Below are 19,445 nucleotides of genomic sequence, written 5' to 3'. Positions count from 1 at the left end.
AGGTCAAGGAGGAATTTTTGGCAGGTGAACAAGTTTTCTCATCTCCTATGACCACCTGGTGTGATCCAATTAGCACCAGACAAGAAAGTATGTTTTCCTTATGTATCCAGTGCTCTGTGAACAAGAAACACACGTCTGAGTATCATAAGCAGTATATAAGGTGTCTTTCTTCTAATAAAGCCGAAATTTTGCCGATCATAATGATCTGTGAGCATCTGTCCATACCCCTCCATCAATACACTATAGCCCCAAATCCTGATAGAACTAATGTTCTCAAGTTGGACTGAGGAGCACTGCTTCTAATAATGATCAAACCCCAAGTGTTCTAGGTGAAATATTTCCATTTCATCAAATCAGCATTTTCTAGAGTGGTTGAAAAAGTTCTGGCGGTTCTGATAGTAAACAGCAACTTGTGGGTCCATTTTGCCTGCTCATGTCCTTTCCAGCCTCATCCTTCACTCTGCATTGGTTGTGCAATGGTCACTGCATTGGCACACAACACAGGGTGATTTGTAAACAGAACATTCAGAACCACTCTATTGACAGGTTAAAAGCAATAGAGAGCTCATATTTGGTGATGTTGACTGTTGTGCTAACACAAAATAGAAGGGGGAAAAATCCCTATATTTTTATTGTTAGCATTTGAAGATAGCATACAGACTACATACTAGGATTAGATCTCTTGAGTTAAATAGCACTGTATTTACCAGCACTTTTTGGAGAAGAATGGCCTTTTAAGCGATGCTTAACAACAGCATCCTCCATTCTATTCTATCTGTTAGTTTTAACCCTTTCATATATACTTTTCATTTCAAGTGAAAAATACACATGGGAAGGATTTCATTCATACTCTGAATGCCAGCACGTTCAGATGTATGGCTGCCATGAGGCACAGGAAGCCCTTCTGCAACTCTGACATTGCATTCAAAGTCTGTCTGGACCAAAACTCAAACCCTCCAAACCCCATAATTGATGTCAGTCAGTTTTATATGGATGTGCTTTTCAGTGCTCTCAGTCAGCTTACACTTTGTCCAGAAACAGATGGCTGCCACACTGAAGGATGGACAGTCAACTTCCAAACACCAGGATAAACCACAGCCTATGAGAAGTTATTCATCCATATATTCCACAGAAGCAGACAGAGGTATGCTGATCTAAGTCTCTTAGGAATGAATATGTACATACTGGAAATCAGAAACACAACAAGGAACGATGATTAATACCGCAGAAAGATAATAATATTCAGCTAATTCACTTATACCTAGAAATAGAAGGAGCTCTGTACCTCAAAGAGTAGGCTTAGAGTCAAACATATTTGAGCCATTTTTAAGCAACATAGCAAACAGTGAGGCATTGCTTCCCATTCTGGTGCTCTCCTATGAAACATCAGCAGTCAAAATTCTCATCCCACCCTATTCTGACCTACAACTATTCTGATTTAAATGTAGGTACTGAATATTTATGCTTGCATAAGATATTAAATATATAATGGAAAGGAATCAGAGAAGAAAACAAAGCCTTTGCCTGGGTTCAGAGGCTGGTCTACATATATAGTGGCAGAGACAACCACGGATCTGAACAGCAAAACCAAAATTCTTCCTCCATTGCAGTTTCAAGTACTTTCATTTCTATTTCTTACTATATAATTGGACATGTGTTACTACAAACCACGTTTATTAGGACTGTCATGTGAGTCTGCAGTGTGTTTTAATTCAATTCTCTACCAGATAAACTAAAACATCAACTACTTTGATCAGGACTAAACCATGAAATCAGAGTTCACACATAATACTTAACCTAAATAAAGAATTCATGGGAAACAGAATCTTGCTATCATAATATTTATTGGAAAGGTATACAGAAAGAAAAAATCCATACATGCTTCTCAGGAAAGCATAATTTCCCAATGGATATTGCTCTATTCGACTTGAATCTAAACTAACACTGTAGATTCTAATAGCACTTGGCAAGCTGCAGACACATCATTTTTCAACTTAAGCTTATGTTTGAATTACCTGGAACTCAAATTTCCAATGTGACCTTTTCAGGGCTTTGTTTAGGAACAAAAAGAGTTCTCACTGGAGAGAGAAAATACCTTTTAAAGAACAAGATATATTGTTGAGGGTAGAGGCTAAAATAGGACAGTGCTGCTGCTAGTCTAGATTTAAATAAAACAATGACTATGTATGTAAGCTTTATTGCCTTCAGATGACAAAAGGGAATATAATTTTTTTACATTTAAACCAAAATTTCTCATCTTTTGTATTGTGCTTTCAAGTATATATTTATTCACCCTATGTCTGAAGCTTATAAAATTCAGGAAGGTGGAGAATTTTCTGCCTACAATAATGGACACACTAAAGATGTACATGACAAACAGAATGCTTTCATTTGTCTGTTCAATTCTGCAAGGAGTTCTGCACCAAAAACATAAACAATGAAAGCCAAAGCATTTCCCACCTCTCAAAACAAATGCTGCAGTCCTTAATGACCATCTAAAATTCCAGCATATTAGGCTCTCTGCTCACTAGATTTTTATTTTTCTCTTCCCCTAGATTTGCTTAGAGAAGTGCAGAAAATCTGACTTGCAAAATACAACTATCCTGTTCTGGGTGTAACCACATTTATACTGGAGCTATAGACTGGTTTTGTTCTTCATTTCCTTTATCCTTTCCTAAGCTGAACAGCCTGGCTTTTAAAACGCCTTGTCACTGCTGAGTCCAGAAATATACAAGAGGAAATTTCAAATGCATATTTACATAGAAAAAAGTGGAAAGCATGGGAGAGTCAAACACAGTTTTGAATCTTTTTGTGGTGTGATCAAAGACACGTGGACAAAAAAGCCAAAATAGATATGGTATGTAATTGCTAAATATTTACTTAGTGCAATCATCATTTATTGAGAAAGAAGAAGAGTTCAAATATTTATGACAGATTACAGCATTATTTACTGCAGATGGGGTTTAACACTAATTTGGAGAAAGAAGACGGCTGTGACAGATAAAGATCAATTTACGTTATTTGAACTGCCCTTAATTTCCTGCAAAGGCACATTTAAAATCCACCATAGAATTAAACAGTTCTTCCTCTGAGCTAGCCCTTTCCTTTTAGTCCTTCTTCTGCCCTGTTTGTTTCTGGATGCAATACCTGAGTGAGTGATCCACTATTCCACATGTGTCATTCTGACCCAAATGACAAAAGACAGGGTAATACATTCTTTCCTCTTCTCTATCATCAAAGGCATGCCGAAAGGGCAGAAAGAATTACTATGTTCAGATTTATCTCCATGACCACCTGTAATCCTGAGAAACACTCTGCATAGATGTGGAGCAAGTAGGAACTGCAATGGGAGGAGATACCTCTCATCTCTGGACACCTGGTGGATTCCAGTCAGCAATAAAACCACTACCCTCATAAAGAAGCTGCATGATCTTTGAGGTTTCGAAATTACATTTTTAATCTATGGAGGCTTAAACTGGGAAGGGAAAATTGGAGTAGGTGTGCTTGCAACACAAGGTACACAATATGGAAAAGTTTGGACAATGATGGAAAGCTACCAGCATCTGCTCAGAGTGGCTGCAGGAATTAGCAAACATGCCAATTAGTAGTGAATGCCTACAAAACATCACTTTTGTCCCATTTAATGTATCTAATTCATATGAAGTGTATTCAAAACATCAATTAAGGTTATTACCACATCTCTGAAATCATTTAATTCAACTGACTAACCGAAACACTTTATGTACCTTTTATTAATGCACAAACATGATTAACTTGTACTTCACCCATCTGAAATATTAAAATGTTAAAAGGAGCATAAACCCAGAAAATTACTGGACATTTCCTGATTGTTGTTGAGTGAGACAGGCAGGTAGAATGAACCATGACCAACCTGTGACCCTTTTCTTCAATACTAATGCCCCTAATGAAATCTGATGTCAATCAGAAACCCTCATCAAAACAGCATGATCATTTGTCATCAGTCCCTTAGAACAACATAACAATCCGAAAATTGAATAGGAAAGAAGTGTTTTGTTAAAGATTGTCTCAGCAAATTGACTGCCTTATATCCAGCTTATACAGCTAATGCTGCATCTGCTTTTGGTTGACTACAGGCGATTAAATTTAGATCTAACATGAGGTATATACTACTGTACAGTCAACTCCAGCTGAGATTCCATACAGAGTTGTTAGAAATACATTATTTTTTCAAAGATGCAGTGGGAAAGCAATGTTTTAATGTTTTAATACAACTGAAACTTCTCTTTCTCTTCCCAATAATACTTTCCAACACTGCGGTGACATGAATTACATAAAACCTCTCCAGGCCAGAAAATAGTGCTTGACGAATAAGCAGTACAAACTCAGGAATTCTTCTTCAGATCACTAAAAGAAACAAAAAGCTAGGATTTTTGGGGAATAGCTTAATAAGGTAAAGAAACAAAAAAAAGACAGAGAGGTAAAAATGTAAAGGAAAAATATTATTTCAAATAATTAAAAAAAAAAAGAAAGAGTAAACTAAATTTTATATTAGTAGTGATGGGGCCATGATACGGCTAAAAGTAGGTCTGCACTGACCCATCCGGAAGGACTGAGTTTACACAGTTTCCACTTCTATAGGCTTTTAACTAGCTCATTGTTTGATTGTATGTAAATGCTCTTTGATTTACTATTGCTGCAATTTTTACATGTTTTTCACTACATGATACATATATATGGAAATTGTTCATCAGCAGATCACGTGGATTTGTTACTTAGCCACATAGGTTCTTTTTTAATAATACAATAAATATGTGCAAATTATGCATGCTGCTCTGTGACAGCAGAACTGTTGAGACAGGACACACTTAGATCCTTTCAAGTTGCTAGAAAGAGAACATCCTGCAGCGAACTGAGAGGGGAGCACAGCAGACACAAAGACTCAGTTTCCCCAGTCACACTGAGCTAGAGTTACCCCTAATACAAGCCGGGTGTAAGCAGACGAGGTCTCTCCCATCAACATCCCTAGTGTGGTAGTCACTTGAAGGAGTCAGAGACTCAGCACAGTCTTGTCTCAACCACTCTACTAATATCTACAAGGAGAGCACAGAGAATAGCAGGTGCCAAACCCTGTTTGTACGTCAAGAGAGATGTGGGGGGAGTGTTTCTCCTGCCCTCTGACAGCATGGCTGTGATTCCCTTGCAGCACACATTCTGTGAATTCTGTCCAAGCATTGCAGCATTGTCTTTGCAGCAGACTTTTCTTTAAAAATCATCTTCTAGCACTCAATTTGCAGAATAGCTGGCTGTTTGGCACTCTCTGCACCAGATGTTATCCTGTAAACTAAATGCACAAATGCCTATTCCATTCTCACAATAAAGAATAATCAGGGTTACCACTTAATTCAGTGATTCGAAGTTAATGATATTTAAGATTTATAAATATGCAACAGAAGCATGTTAATTCTGTAACTGTACTAAAAAAAGGGCATGTAGATTGGGAATGAAGCAAAGTATTTCATAAATATGCCTAACAATAAGGATTTAATTTATTAACGTTTTTGGCAGAACAACTGCAAAAAAGATTGCAGCTGTGAAGCACGTTTGTCATTTGACAATGGAGAAGCTAGTAACAGGAGAGGTTAACAACAAAGGATAGGATAATAACAATACTAGGTTTATTTTCTTTTAAATATTCAAAAAATACCTGCCTGACGAATTCTCCAGATCAGACTGTTTGCTTCTAATCTCAAGGTAGATTTCACACCAAACTTAAAAGCTTAACAGACCAGATAGCAAGGAGCACTGCATCACAGATTCTATTATATTTATGAGGCCATTTATGGTTTCACAGTAATCAGAAGTTTCATGCAACAAGGGGGAGTTCTCAGATTCCTGTTTCCTTCCTGTGGAGGACTAGGGCACTTTCATATGCCTTTTTTTACCCCTCCGCTGTGGTTACTTCTATCTCAAGTGTGATAGATGGGAAAAACTAGGCATCAAAACAGCAGAAGGTTAAATTAATGACAAATCATTGCACTCCGTCAACTTATGCATTTATCCTACTGCACATATCTAAAGTTGAATGAAGTGCCTGGAGGTTTTTGGTTGAGCAAACTGAAGTGATGAATACAATTTCCTAAATAAAATATAAGCATTGTCAAGAGGTTGTAAACAGAAGTCCAGTAAGATGAGTTTCCATCTCAGAAGGAGCAGAAAATTGGTTCCTTCAGATCCCCAATCAAATGAGCCAATAAGTGAAATTTTGCCAATTGAAACAGAAAGACGGAGCAATGAAAAATGTGATAATCCTGCAAGTTAAAAAGGTTTTATATCATAATCACTGCTGTCAACACAAGGTTAGTTAGACAATTTATATAAACCACAAAAACTTGTTCATCACTCCTCAGCATCATATTTGTTCAAGACCATCTTGGTTTTCTTTCCCATTAAATCACATGTCGAAGATGAGTTATCAAATATGGCAATTATGGCAAGAATCTACCATGCCTCCAAATTCATGTCCTTTCTTTTGGTAATTTCTCTTTCATTGAAAAATAGTAATATAAAGGAGATAGTGAAATATTCAGCCTGAGCATTCAAATTCAGAGAATAGCTACAGGAAACAGCCAAGATTTTTTTAATTTTTTTTTTAATTAGTTCTTAAGAAAAAAGTATCAGGCACGGTAGTAGAAGAAAGGTGGTAAGAAATGGTACATATATGAAAATCTCAAAGGAAAAAAACATCCCTTCTCAGTGATATTGGTCTGATATCTCAAACCCAAACTGTAAAATTGCTAATTTTTAACACCCTGTAGATGACATTAATTTGCTCTAGAAAGTAAAGATAGGAGCAACTGATGAAGTACTGAAATAGGACTTGAAGCCATGTTAAAACTAGAAAGAACTGAGGATTAACAGGAGCAAATCTGCACAGCTAAATAGTTCCTGCTGAAGACCACACACAATCCACATTTCATGATTTTTTTTGTGTTTGTTTTGTTTTTAAGTTAATTTGGACTCCTTCCAGTCTACTTCCATGAATTCAATGTCTGAAGACACGATACCCAAGTTGAACTCCTGGAGCTTATCTTTTGGTTTAATTACGTCTGAAAGGAGTCAAGTTCATGGGCTCTCAAGATTATCATCTGTGTGTACAAACACATGATAAGTGAAGACAATCAGGAGATTTGCTTTGAAAGCACCCTCTTGTTCCTACACCACCAATACAAGTCCATTATATGTAGCTTAGAACCCAAGCAATGAAATAGCAGGTAATATTGAAGACACATAAATTTAGAGTGCTTTTCCCATAAATTTAGAAAAAGCCAAAAATCATGACTTTGTACACAGGCTGATGAAGTCCGGGACAGCCTATTGTCAGGCACATATGAGATCTCAGAGTCACAACTGTCAGCCCTTCAAACAGCTTATCTCAGCAGTCACTACACTAAATGTCTTGGTTTTGGCTGGGATAGTTAATTTTCTTCACAGTAGCTGGTATGGGGCTGTTCTGAATTTGTGCTGAAAAGAGCGTTGATAACATAGAGGTGTTTTTGTTATTCCTGAGCAGTGCTGATACAGAGTCAGGGCCTTTTCTGTCTCTTACTTCACCCCACCAGTGAATGTGCTGGGAGTACACAAGGAGTTTGGACTGGACATAGACAGGACAGCTGACCTCAATGTCCAAAGAGATATTCCATACCATACACGATCATGCTAAGCATATAGAGCTGGTGGAAGAAGGAGAAAGCTGGAGGACATTTGGAGTTATGGTGTTTGTCTTTCCAAGTCACCATTAGCCAGGACAGAGTCCTTTTTTCCTGGAGATGGTTATATATGGCAGACATGAGAAGTGGTGAATGAATTCCTTGTTCTGCTTTGCTTGTGTGTGTGGCTTTTGCTTTACCTGTTAAACTGTCTTTATCTCAACCCATGATATTTCCCACTTTACTCTTCTGATTCTCTTTCTTATTCCATCAGGGGAAAGTGAGTGAGCAGCTGTGTGGTGCCTAGATGCCAGCTGGGCTTAAACCAGAACAGTAAATCAAATTACTAGCAAAGGAAGAGAAAACATACAGAAATAGTCTCTCACTGTAAAAGTTTCAGTCTTATCTCCTGGTTTCGCTACACTAAAAAGACATGGCAAAATTATATAGGCTGATAGGAGGATGGCAAGTACACTGAATGGCATGGAGCACCTTCCAGGTAAAAATAACTACAGAGTTATTTTCGACCTGGGAAAGCGATGACTAAAGATGGGATGTGACAGACATTCACAAAATCATCAGAGAAATTAAGAGGGTGGAAAGGAACAACTATCTGCTCAGTCTATCTGAAGACACATCTGGGTGAGCAATTGGTTCACAGGTTGAACACAGAGGGTAACAGTGAATGGGGTAACATCAGACTGGTCACTAGTGGGGTTCTGCAGGGCACCATCTTAGGCTCTGTACTCTTCAACATCTTCATAAATCACTTGGATGCAGGACTGGAAGGGATACTAAGCAAGTTTGCAGATGATACAAAACTGGGAGGAGCTGTTGACTCCCTCAAAGGCAGGGAGGCCCTGCAGAGAGACCCCAACAAATTGGAGGACTAGGCAATCACCAACCATATGAAGTTCAACAAGGGAAGTGCTGGATTCTGCACCTGGGATGGGGCAACCCCAGATGTACGGACAGAGTGGGGAATGAGATGCTGGAAAGCAGCACCATGGAAAGGGACCTGGGGGTCCTGGTTGACAGTAAGTTGAATATGAGTCAGCAGTGTCCTGGCAGCCAGAAGGGCCAACTATGTCCTGGGGGGCATCAGGCAAAGCATCACCAGCCAGTAAAGAGAGGTGATTGTCCTACTCTGCTCTGCACTGGTACGGCCTCACCTTGAATACTGTGTGCAGTTTTGGGCACTGTAATTCAGGAAAGATATTATTTGAGATTGCCAACAGGAGGGCAACAAAAATGCTGAAGGGCCTTGAGAGGAAGCCATATGAGGAGCAGCTGAGGTCACTTGGTCTCTTCAGCCTGGAGAAGAGGAGACTGAGGGAAGACCTCCTCCCATTTACAACTTCTTCCTGAGGGGAAGAGGAGGAGCAGGTGCTGATCTCTTCTCTGTGGTGACCAGTGACAGGGTTTGAGGGAATGGCCTAAAGTTGTGTCACGGGAGGTTTAGGTTGGATATCAGAAAAAGGGTTCTTCACCCAGAGGGTGGCTGGACAGCGGAACAGGCTCCCCAGGGAAGTGGTCACAGCGCCAAGCCTGATAGAGTTCAAGAAATGTTTGGATAATACTGTCAGGCATATGGTGTGTCTCTTGGGGATGGTCCTGTGCGGGGCTAAGGACTGGACTTGATGATCCTTGTGGGTCCCTTGCAAATCAGCACATTCTGTGATTCTGTCATACCAAAATGAACTGAGGCATATGGCACGAAACTAGCATGTTACAGAACTAGCAAAAAGATGTGGTTCTTCATACAGCACTTCATTAAATTGTGTGCAAGCCCCTGCCATGGGAAGCTGTAACTACTAGAAGTTTACGTACTCTGAAAAGCTGACCAGACCAATTTACAGGAATGATAACCTATTAAGGTTTATCACCTATGGCTCAGCTAGTCTTTGAGCAATGAAGCGCAGTAATACAAAGTATTTTCTGGAAATAGCTATACCTGCCTATCCTCTTGTACTCTTTCCTAGGCATTAATTTCAGAGCTGAAGATTGAGTATTGGGTTAGACCAACTTTTGATCTGACCCAGTGTGGCTGTTCCTGCATTAGCCTTTCAGTCACTAGTCAATGGGACTAGTCCATTAAATCAAAAATCAGAGGTTGACTCTGAACAGAAAAAACCCCAACATGACTCAACAGAAATTTGATTTCTTTTTATTTACTCTGAAACATGATATTGCAGACTTAGATTTATAACCCAAACTTGTGCTGGGAAAAGACTTTATGTGTCACAGCCCTACACAAAGATGATGGAAAACCATAAGAGTCACAGAAAATACATTTCTGGAAGTCTGAAGTTGTCTTTCAGAATTCAGAATTATTATTTCTCTATGTATTTATTCCTGCCCAATGAAATTTCCTAGCAAATGAACAAGCTTTTAGTAGGCGAAGACCAATTTGATTAAAATTTCAAATACATGATGGAAAAAGAAATATGTCAGTAAAGTGTGTCAGTTATTAATGACAAAATCTAAATTATGGTAGGCTGAACACTCTCAGCAGGCTGGAGGATTTGATGGTAGTGTTTTGAGTCTGTCTTACAGAATTGCACATTTTTGCGTTTTGGACTATATTTATTATACTTCAGAGAGCACAACCAAACACTTTTACAAAAACAATCATTTAATAGTACTTACTCTCCTGCCTTCCTCCCTCCCTTCCTTCCTTTTCCCTTTTTTTTCCACCTCCACAAATACCTCCCTAGGTCTTCCCCTATTCCTTTCTCCTATCAAAGGTGTATTTGGGAACAGTTTGCAGAAGTCCTAGTTTTCCCCCACCTCTTGAAACCCACATGGTAATTATACTAATCTACAATTATCCAGTTTTGTAATGTGCTCATTTACAGCTTAAAATAAAATATGACAAAGGGATGAGTTGTTATAAAAATCATTTGGTCCCTGCATTTTGTGAACTGTGATTTTTTTTCATATTTATAATGGAGTCCAAAAGACTCCATAGGTTGGCTGAGTGTCACTAATGCTAATAACTATTGCTCCCAGCTGTTTTTTCTTTAAATACAGAACACAGCTGAAATAAGATCTGCATCTGCCACCATTGGGCTTCCCTGCTTTTGAGAGGGAATCAGATACATCCTGATTAACTGTGAACATGATTACTTTATTCAACAAGTCCCATACACAAACCAGCAAAACATAATTAAAAAATAATGATCACATCTTGATGAAAGTGGTTGTTTCAGGTAAACTGGAACCTCCTGGTTGGTTTTGTTTTCCACCTTTTTTAACCATTACCACTAACTAAAATTCTAATTTTGTAGAGCTGTTACGAACAAGCAGTTAATAAGGCTTCAGTCACTCTGTGGAAACTAAGCTATCATTTTGAAAGTGATTACATAATTCATAAGGAAATAGTGACTAATCCATCACACAAACTAGGACATTTCAGACTATGAGTAAAAAATGCACATTATTCATTTGATCCAATTATCGTTCCAGGTATCGTTCTACAGCAGAGACTTTCAATTTAATTTTTTTTTCAATCTTGAATTTAAAGTTTTATAGGAAGAAAAAAGAAGAGGAAAATATGAGAAAAAAAAACCAAATCAGAGGTGCAGTTAGACCACAGAAAGTAAGTGTGAAGTGGCTTTATGGGTGCCACACGATGCTATATCTCAGCAGCTTTGCCACTGTTTTATGGAAGAGACATTACCATAAAACAACTGACATCAACAACAACTAGAGCTTAGACCTTGATCAACCACAAACATAGAAAAGACCAAAAGACCAAGTCATGCCATGCATTAGACTCAGCCTTGCTAGTTTCTCAGGACAGGTTTTATATCTACCTCTGGGATACCCCAATCCCTCAGTCAATACACTGTCCTGACTTGGTTCTTGGGCTACCACTGGATTATAAATGCTACCGTGGGAGCAGTTTGAGCTCCCAAAGATGTCTTCTGCCACAGTGAAGTCCCTTCCTTACTCCCTGAGGCATTCCTTGGGCAGAGCTTCTGCAGGGGAGGGCACCTGCCTGGCTCACTGTAGCCTGTGTAAGAAAAATACCATTATTTTACCTTCAGCATCTCTCCCTACCACTGAGTAAGTGAAAAGAAATGGTTTGGGTCCAAACAAATGCTTGCAGTGACACTGTATCAATGACCTAACTGCTTTGCACCCGAGGGTGAGAGCTGAGGTCTATGGTTGGAAGGATCTCGCCGCTCACTAGCAAAGAAGCTGTGGGCCACTTGTAACCCTGAGGGCAGTCATCATGGCACGAAAGCTTTAAACAGTGGTAAATTAAGCACAGGATAGTTTAGTAGCTGTAATCACATGCACGCAGGTTGCAACTGAGAGTTTGGAAATCTGGGCTGTGCAGTGCACAAGAATGTGCAGTGCAATACATACAGGATGTATATACATGCAGATATAATGAGAGCTGCAAGTTATGCACTTAAAAGGTTTGTTTCAGACCTCATATTATAGGATGGGTGTGCTTTATACAAAAGTGTAACTCTCCATTGCTATGACTTCAGGTACTCTTCAGTGAGACAGACTTATATCCTAAACTTTGGCACACCCCACATGTACTCCAGCAAACTGGAAATCCTATGTTATCCAGGCTCCCTACGTCATCTGGGCTCTTCTACCAGGGTTATACTTTTCTATGTGACATTCGAAAGAGGCCCGTGAATAAAGTAAACTGGAAGTCTGAACTGATCACTCTACCACTTTGGAACAGCAAATCCTGTACTTATTCTGAGGCTGGAAATGATATCTCAGGCACAATCAGAAGTAAAGTATGAAAATTGAAAGAACTCTTTAAACACAGACATTGCCCCAGCTTTTACTAAGCATCCAGCTGCAGAGGATTGATTGTTAAGACATATGCATTCTTAAACATACTCACTATTTAAATTTCACAAAAAAGTGGATTTGGAGTTTTGTTCACATCAAAAGAATTATAACAAAGAAACAGGAGACTGAATTTATGACTAAGAAAAGCAGACACATTCATTTTTTTTTTCCAAAGTAAAGCACCACAGGAAAACCAGGCTAGAGCTGCTGAATTTATTCAGTGATGAAGAGTTTAGATTAGCATGCAAACAATAAAGTGTTTGACTACATAAAAGATAACCTGAGTACCAGGACTATATTTTATGCAAAAACTAGTTATAAAACTGCTGCATAAATGATCCCCATAGGGATAATTTAAGGAAAAATAATCTGAGATATTTACGTACCTGACAAACACTCCAGACTCTGGGAGATTTTTCTGCTGCTTATATGCCCATCATCTAAATCTACAACGCTTGGCCATACTATCCAAAGTCAGGCTGGCCACAGCTGCCAGCCTTGACTCTGGGAGCAGCCTGGCTATGTGAGAAGGACTAATCAGCCCAGGTGGAATATCATGCTAAAACAGACTCCCAGCACTACAGCTCGTGTTCACACAGCTCAGGTGTTACTGCAGCCTACCACACAAACACATCCCAGGGTGCTAAACATAGCAGGACAGCTGGGCTCCAGACCATCTATATTAACATTTCAACTGAGCAATGGTCCCTAAGCCCATTGCAAAATGGTCATAGCCCAAAGGATGCATCCCCCTTACCTTCACATTTTGTGCCCTACACCTCTTCAAAATATTGCTTCAACCTATCAGCCTCCCTTCTTTTGCACATCTTCCCAATGAAATACCGTGTCCTACCTTGTTCCTGCATCCTCAATCTGGAGCTCCTGACAGAAGAGTGGAATACACAGCAGAGCTGGAAGCTGCTACTTCATACTAGAAGCATCACACATACCAGATCATTGTACATTGATCCTATGCCTGTTTATTCCATTTTCTTACCTTGTAGCAGTAGCAACACACTTCTCTTGCATTTTGGGCAGCAGCACTAACACTGAATAATCAGCAAAAGAGACACATTTCCAAGAACTTATGAACCACATGCATTTTGCAAGATGGAGTTTGGCCATCATCATCGAAAAATGAAAATAGACCAGGTGTAGAAAAAGTCTGCAAAAATCAGTTTGGACAGAGCTTTTTATTTCTTCAAGGAAGATTACAGAAGCTTAGATTGTTTAGTCTAGTAAAATGGATAGGAACAGCTAAGGGGAAAGGTAAGACAGGATATGTTTGCTCTCTATTAAATATTAATTAATACTCTATAAATTATTAATAAAGAACTATTCAAGATAAAAGGTAATGGTGTCACAAAACAAATGGATAAAAGTTGTTCATGAATATATTTAGGCTAGGAATGCAAATAAAGTTCCTAGCCATTAACCGGGTTTGGAATCAGCCTTCCAGTGGGAAAAATGGAAGGAAAATACCTCAAACACTTTTAAAATGAAGCCTCTATCAAGAGACTGTATGTCCCTGAAGTCCACGCACCAAGAGATGGTTCAAGCCTTATATCCCAAATCTGTTCTTTCATCTCACTTCTGAGGGAAAACGCTAAGCCCTAGTTCTTAATGTCCTTTCCTTCATCTCAGGCAAAGGGAAAGTCAGAATATTTCCTTTTCTAAATACAGGGGAAAGAACCCCACAGTCTCAGAGGGTTTTGATAACTGGTATTATGTGATTATGTATTTTATGTGATGAAGTCCACTTACATTATGAGGTTGAATAAAACCTCTATGTGGTCATCCAACTTGCTGTCAGATGTTTATGGCACATCACAGCTACCACCTGGTCTGTCCTTAAATTAGGAGACTCTGAAGTTTATTTTCAGTATCTATAAATGCACAGTTCTACTAAGATCCACCTCAAATACACTGATCCATCACCAGAAGCATAAAAAGAGATATGTGATTACAGTAGCAGTGTAGTACTACACTGCCAAGCTTGCCTATTGAAAGATACTGTGGTCAGTGTTCTGTCATAAACAATTGATCTCTATAATACAGAGGTAGCATTCAATATTTACAAAAAACATACACATTACAAAAAGCTGTTTCCTGATATGAGTCATCCAGCAAATAGTAAGGATTTATTGTGAATGAATGGGTCAAATGCACTGGGATATATCATCACATCCAAATATAAGCTTTTACTTCTGCTGTGCTCTGTTGGCACAGTATTTAAATTCTGTGTGAAAAGCAAAAGAGAGAGTAGAGAAGTCAAAGACATTTGGAACAGAAGAGAAAGTACAACAGAAAGATCAAAAAAAGAGATCAAAAAGAAAAGTCAAGTTTTCACTGATAATTTTAAAGAAGAGTATTAAGAAAATAAATATGGGTATAGACACATGGGAAATGGACTGTGGTAGTTTAAGAAATGTAAAGGACCTTTAAAGACTAAATCTTGGACTTAATCCCATTTAGAAAAAATATTTTTGTCTAATAGCAGCTTCATAAACCTCTTAGAAGTTTTAGTACAGTTCCTAGTGAGAAAAGAATCCACGGAATGAGCCAATATGTGGCATTTATGTGACAGCATTATCAAAAGGCTCATATAATCAGAGAGATCCATGCAGTCATGGCTGCTCCACCCCCAGCAAAGGGTACTTTCAAAGCAGGGTTAAGGTGCACCATTTCACAGTCAAGAATAATTTTCCATTGCATTTGCTTTCTGGTTCAGTAAGTGACTACAGGTCATACATAAAATTTAAATATACTAAATAAACAAATCCCAGGTGAGCCACACAGATCCCTTGGTCTCAGTTGTTATGACTTACATTCAGTTCAGTCACCCCACTTTCAAGGCAGTCAAGTAGCCAAAAGAATTTCCACCTTTTTTTCACAGCTATGCAGGGTGACCAACCAGGATTAGCATGGTATTAATCTTGTCTGTGGAAGTAGAACTGTCAGTCTTTCCATCTCCTGGTTCTGTGCCTGGTGTCCAACAACAGGTGTGACTGGAAGTTTTATGAGACAACCAATGACACCAGTAGACAAGAAAAACAAATTGAAAAATACCCAGAAAACAAACCCCACATAATTCTAGAAAATGTACAAACTATTCAATTTTCACTATTTTCAGGAGGGTTTTTTTGTTTGGTTTTCCTCATTTCTTCTGTGTATAGGTCCTATAGCATTATTATCCATTATAAATTAGGAAAAACTGCTTCTAAACCAGCATTTCTGTACTGGGATTTCTGACTGAAAAATATGATGGATATACAAAATGAATGCAGCAAATTTCTAAACTCTGCTTACAAACCTGTTCCCCACAGAAACCACAGATGTGTATTGATATGGGTAGATTCAGCAGGCAGGATAGAAATTCAGATGTCTGTAGACTTTTCTCTGTAGAGTCTACTCTGTAGAGTCTACTCTATCAATTGTACTTACATAAGACTGTCTAATGAAGTGTATTAAACTAAATGCCTTAACTCTTTCAATACTTGCCCCTTTTGAAGTTTGATTTCTTGCTACACATAACAGTTTTTTTTCATCTTTTGAAGAAAACTGGTGCAACAACAACAGCTCTACTCCACTACCAGAGGATGTGCAACTGGTTTCGGGAACCACCATTTGATTTACTTTGTTCATTTTAATTATCCCACTTCAGACGCCTGATGGTGATTTAACGTTGAGGTACTCAGAAATTAATAAGATGATCATGTCCTGTCCTCACTTATATACCTATCATCACTGGGAACGAATTGAGAAATGAAAGAGAAAAGCGGAAAAGAAAGAGCTGCTGCAATGAGAAAAGGGAGCAGTTCCTGATTTTCTGAGGAGCTGAGCACCTTGCAATGCCCTGTGTGACAGACCAAGAGCAGAGGCAGCATACCAAAACTGAAAAGGTCAATTTAGCCACCTGCCAGATATTTCTGACAGCCTACAGAAGGAACATTCCTCTCTCTTATTGACAAACGGTAAGATAAACTGCAATACTGTATCCAGAAGAGTTTCCAGTCAGAAATGAATGTAATTGCAAACTGGCTACTGTTTGTTTTTAAATTACTAAAATACCAAAGTAATCTCAGGAACTTCTCTGGGAAATGGGATTTATAATGAAAAATATTTGCTGACCCATAGAAAAGTGAAAGTACCTTTGTCTTTTATGGTGCTTGACAAATTGACACACAATTGTTAATTATGGGCACTGACTGCCACATGATAATGAATAAAATATTCCAGCTGATTGGAGCATAAGTCTAATAGCATTTGCAGGAAATTAAGTAGTATTCTTACAGATACCAAAGCCTACAAATTTCAAATCATGACATAATTAAATTTCTCAAGCAGATACTCAAAACGTTCTTAATTTTTAGTTAGCATTTAACCATATCTCAACCTGAGAGTGTTCTTTGGAGAAATGTTTTGAATGCAGGCTTTAACAGCCACCATGTGACACAAATCTGCAGATCGCTGAAAATTATGCAAAAGAGTCTGATCTTGGGCATTTATTTGTGTAGGGCATTTTCTGAATTTTTCTCTAAAATGGAGAAAAGAGACAAGTCAATTTTCACTTTGGAGGTGTCAAAAAATGGGAAAACTTTTAATAGACTTGGGATGAAACTGCTACAACAGCATAGTAGCCAGAAGTGGAGAAGGCCACACACAATGATTGTTTTTTCTCCTTATTAAAACCTGTGGGAATGCATCCCTGACGTCCTCTTCCTCACCAAGGATGGACTGTGTCAAGTCCCTGTGCTGGCATCATCCGCTTGCAGGCAGAATAAAGTCACCTACAGGCATTTAGCAACCAAGCACCTCGTGCTTAGTGAGGGAGCTCACTGACACCTCCTTTTCCATCTTCACCTCCTCTGCAGTGTTGCTTTATGTGTAAGGAGCAGCACAGACTAAAATAGAGATCCAATCCATTATATACAGAAAGACATACATTTTTTTCACATGTTGGGTACAAGCTTCAGAAGACAAATACTGTGGTATCATTGGAAGAGTGTAACAGGCAAAGCATGTTAAAAAGGAAAACAGTGACTGAACCCCAAGATACATCAAAGAATAAAATCTGTATTGTAGCCTTAGAGGAAAAGTATCTTCTGAAGTGAAAATCCAAAATTTAAAAAAAGAAAAAAGTGTAAACTTGTCAGAGATTTATTTACTCCATGTGAAAACTCACTTGTGTCAAGTAATAGGAATACACACTGTGTTTTCATGTGTTAATTGTAAACTAAATATTTTATGAATCTGCATAATTTTCTCATCTCTGGAAGGTTCCAGTTGTTCCTTCAGCTTTGGAATGCCAGTCCAAACACATCAACTCAAAGGGTGAGCCAGATATTACAGCACAGACAAAACAGTGTCATGGAACTCTGTGGCTTGGAAAGTCACTTGGAATTCACAATATTTTTAGTTCCTTACTCAAGAACAGGGATAACTGCACCTGCTCATTCCAGAAGACGGTTGCACACATTTTACAGTGACCACCAAACCCTTTAGGTCTGGGAAATACAAACAGGGATTGCTATTCCTTCAGCAAAGGGCACACCAGCTTGTTTGTCTGGTGTTGCTCAGCTATGAGAAGTGACTCTGCTAACAAAACATTTTCAAAGAGAACAAATACAGATAAGCTGCTAAGCACAATCAAGGGCCTTATATGCTGTACAGTATACATTTCTAGTTCAATATGAAGGTACAATTCAACAGTGTTAAACACTTGCACAGAGACAAATATTTAAATATTCAGCTGTAGGTAATGCTCCTTGTGCATCCTGAACTCACTCTGCCTTGAGACAGCTCCAAAGGATCCTTGTAAGTTTCCCTTTGCACTGAGTACTGCCAACACTACTGATCAGCTATGGCCTCAATGGCTTGATCTGGTGAAGCACAAAGATTGTCAGTGCACAATGAGAGATGACAGGAGATGGTGAGCTTTTTAGAATGACTGGAAATCCTCCAAAATAAACCACAGAGGCACAAAGGTACCTCCACTCCATATTTATCTCCTTTGATGGAGACTTCATCCCCATCAAAATATTGATAAAGCATTTCACTACTCAGGAACGTGTTCTCAGGTGCTTGGCACCCCCAAACATGGGTTTTCAAAAGACCTCAATTCATTTCTCATTGCATTTTCCACATTAAAGTAGCATCTTTCAACACATCAGAGCTCCCCTCTGTTCCCTCATCAATATTTATAAAGATGATTTCTGGATAGCTGAACCTTCTCCTTCACATCCTTTTGAAACTCCCAGGTGTGCTCTCATGGCTCGGACTAGAATACAAACCTTTCTGGAAGATGTTTCCTGGTATGACCTCTGGGAATATTTGAAATCAGGCAGGTAATCAGATATCTCCTCATCAAAGCCAATGAAACCACTGCCATCTATTTCAGTGGACTTAAAATATGGAAGGTAATGAGTGCTTGGGATGGAAAAAAAATTAAATTCTACTTTCCAAAGAACTTGGGTTTATGAGATAACTGTAGGATTTCAACAACTATCTGCAACCACTTTTGACCTACAGTGTAAAGCAGTGGATATATTACAGTCTGTACTGCTTAGCTTCTGTAGCATCCTATAAACTTGAGGAGATAATTAAAGTTTAGGAGGAGAACATCAGAAAGAAAATGTGCAAAATGGACACAGTCTGGGAGGAAAAGGGAGAAGGAAGAAGACCCTCCATGCCTGAGAGCGGAGCTTGGCAGGAAAAGGGGATAAGGCTGAGGGAAAGAGAGAGAATGCATGAGAAGTGAGTGAAGACATATTAATGAAGATCAGATGGTCAATAGTTCAGAAAAATGACACACCGCTATTGTTTGGGGCTTTTTTCCCTGCTCTATTTGAGAACCTGAATTATTGAAATAAATAGCCTTGTAAAAACACTTGTTCAGCCTGCAGCTGATTGCTCATCCATACAGGGTGA

At 38.8% G+C, this 19,445-nt stretch overlaps 1 protein-coding gene across 9 annotated transcripts in view; it reads right to left on the bottom strand.

The window, feature by feature from the left end:
• ENOX1 (ecto-NOX disulfide-thiol exchanger 1) overlaps nucleotides 1–19,445 on the bottom strand; it is a 363,435-nt gene that overhangs the window by 192,086 nt on the left and 151,904 nt on the right. Inside the window, exon 1 of one of the 9 annotated variants that reach the window (XM_027649516.1) lies at nucleotides 13,513–13,743. The exons of the other annotated variants lie outside the window; for them this stretch is intronic. The gene's annotated coding sequence lies outside the window, so the exon portion shown is untranslated. Of the gene's footprint in view, nucleotides 1–13,512; nucleotides 13,744–19,445 lie in introns of those variants that run through there. 9 annotated transcript variants of the gene reach the window in all.

This window comes from Corapipo altera, unplaced genomic scaffold (assembly GCF_003945725.1).
Source record: "Corapipo altera isolate COAL_440 unplaced genomic scaffold, ASM394572v1 0, whole genome shotgun sequence".
NCBI lineage: Eukaryota > Metazoa > Chordata > Aves > Passeriformes > Pipridae > Corapipo > Corapipo altera.
This window is presented reverse-complemented; position numbering and strand designations above follow the sequence as displayed.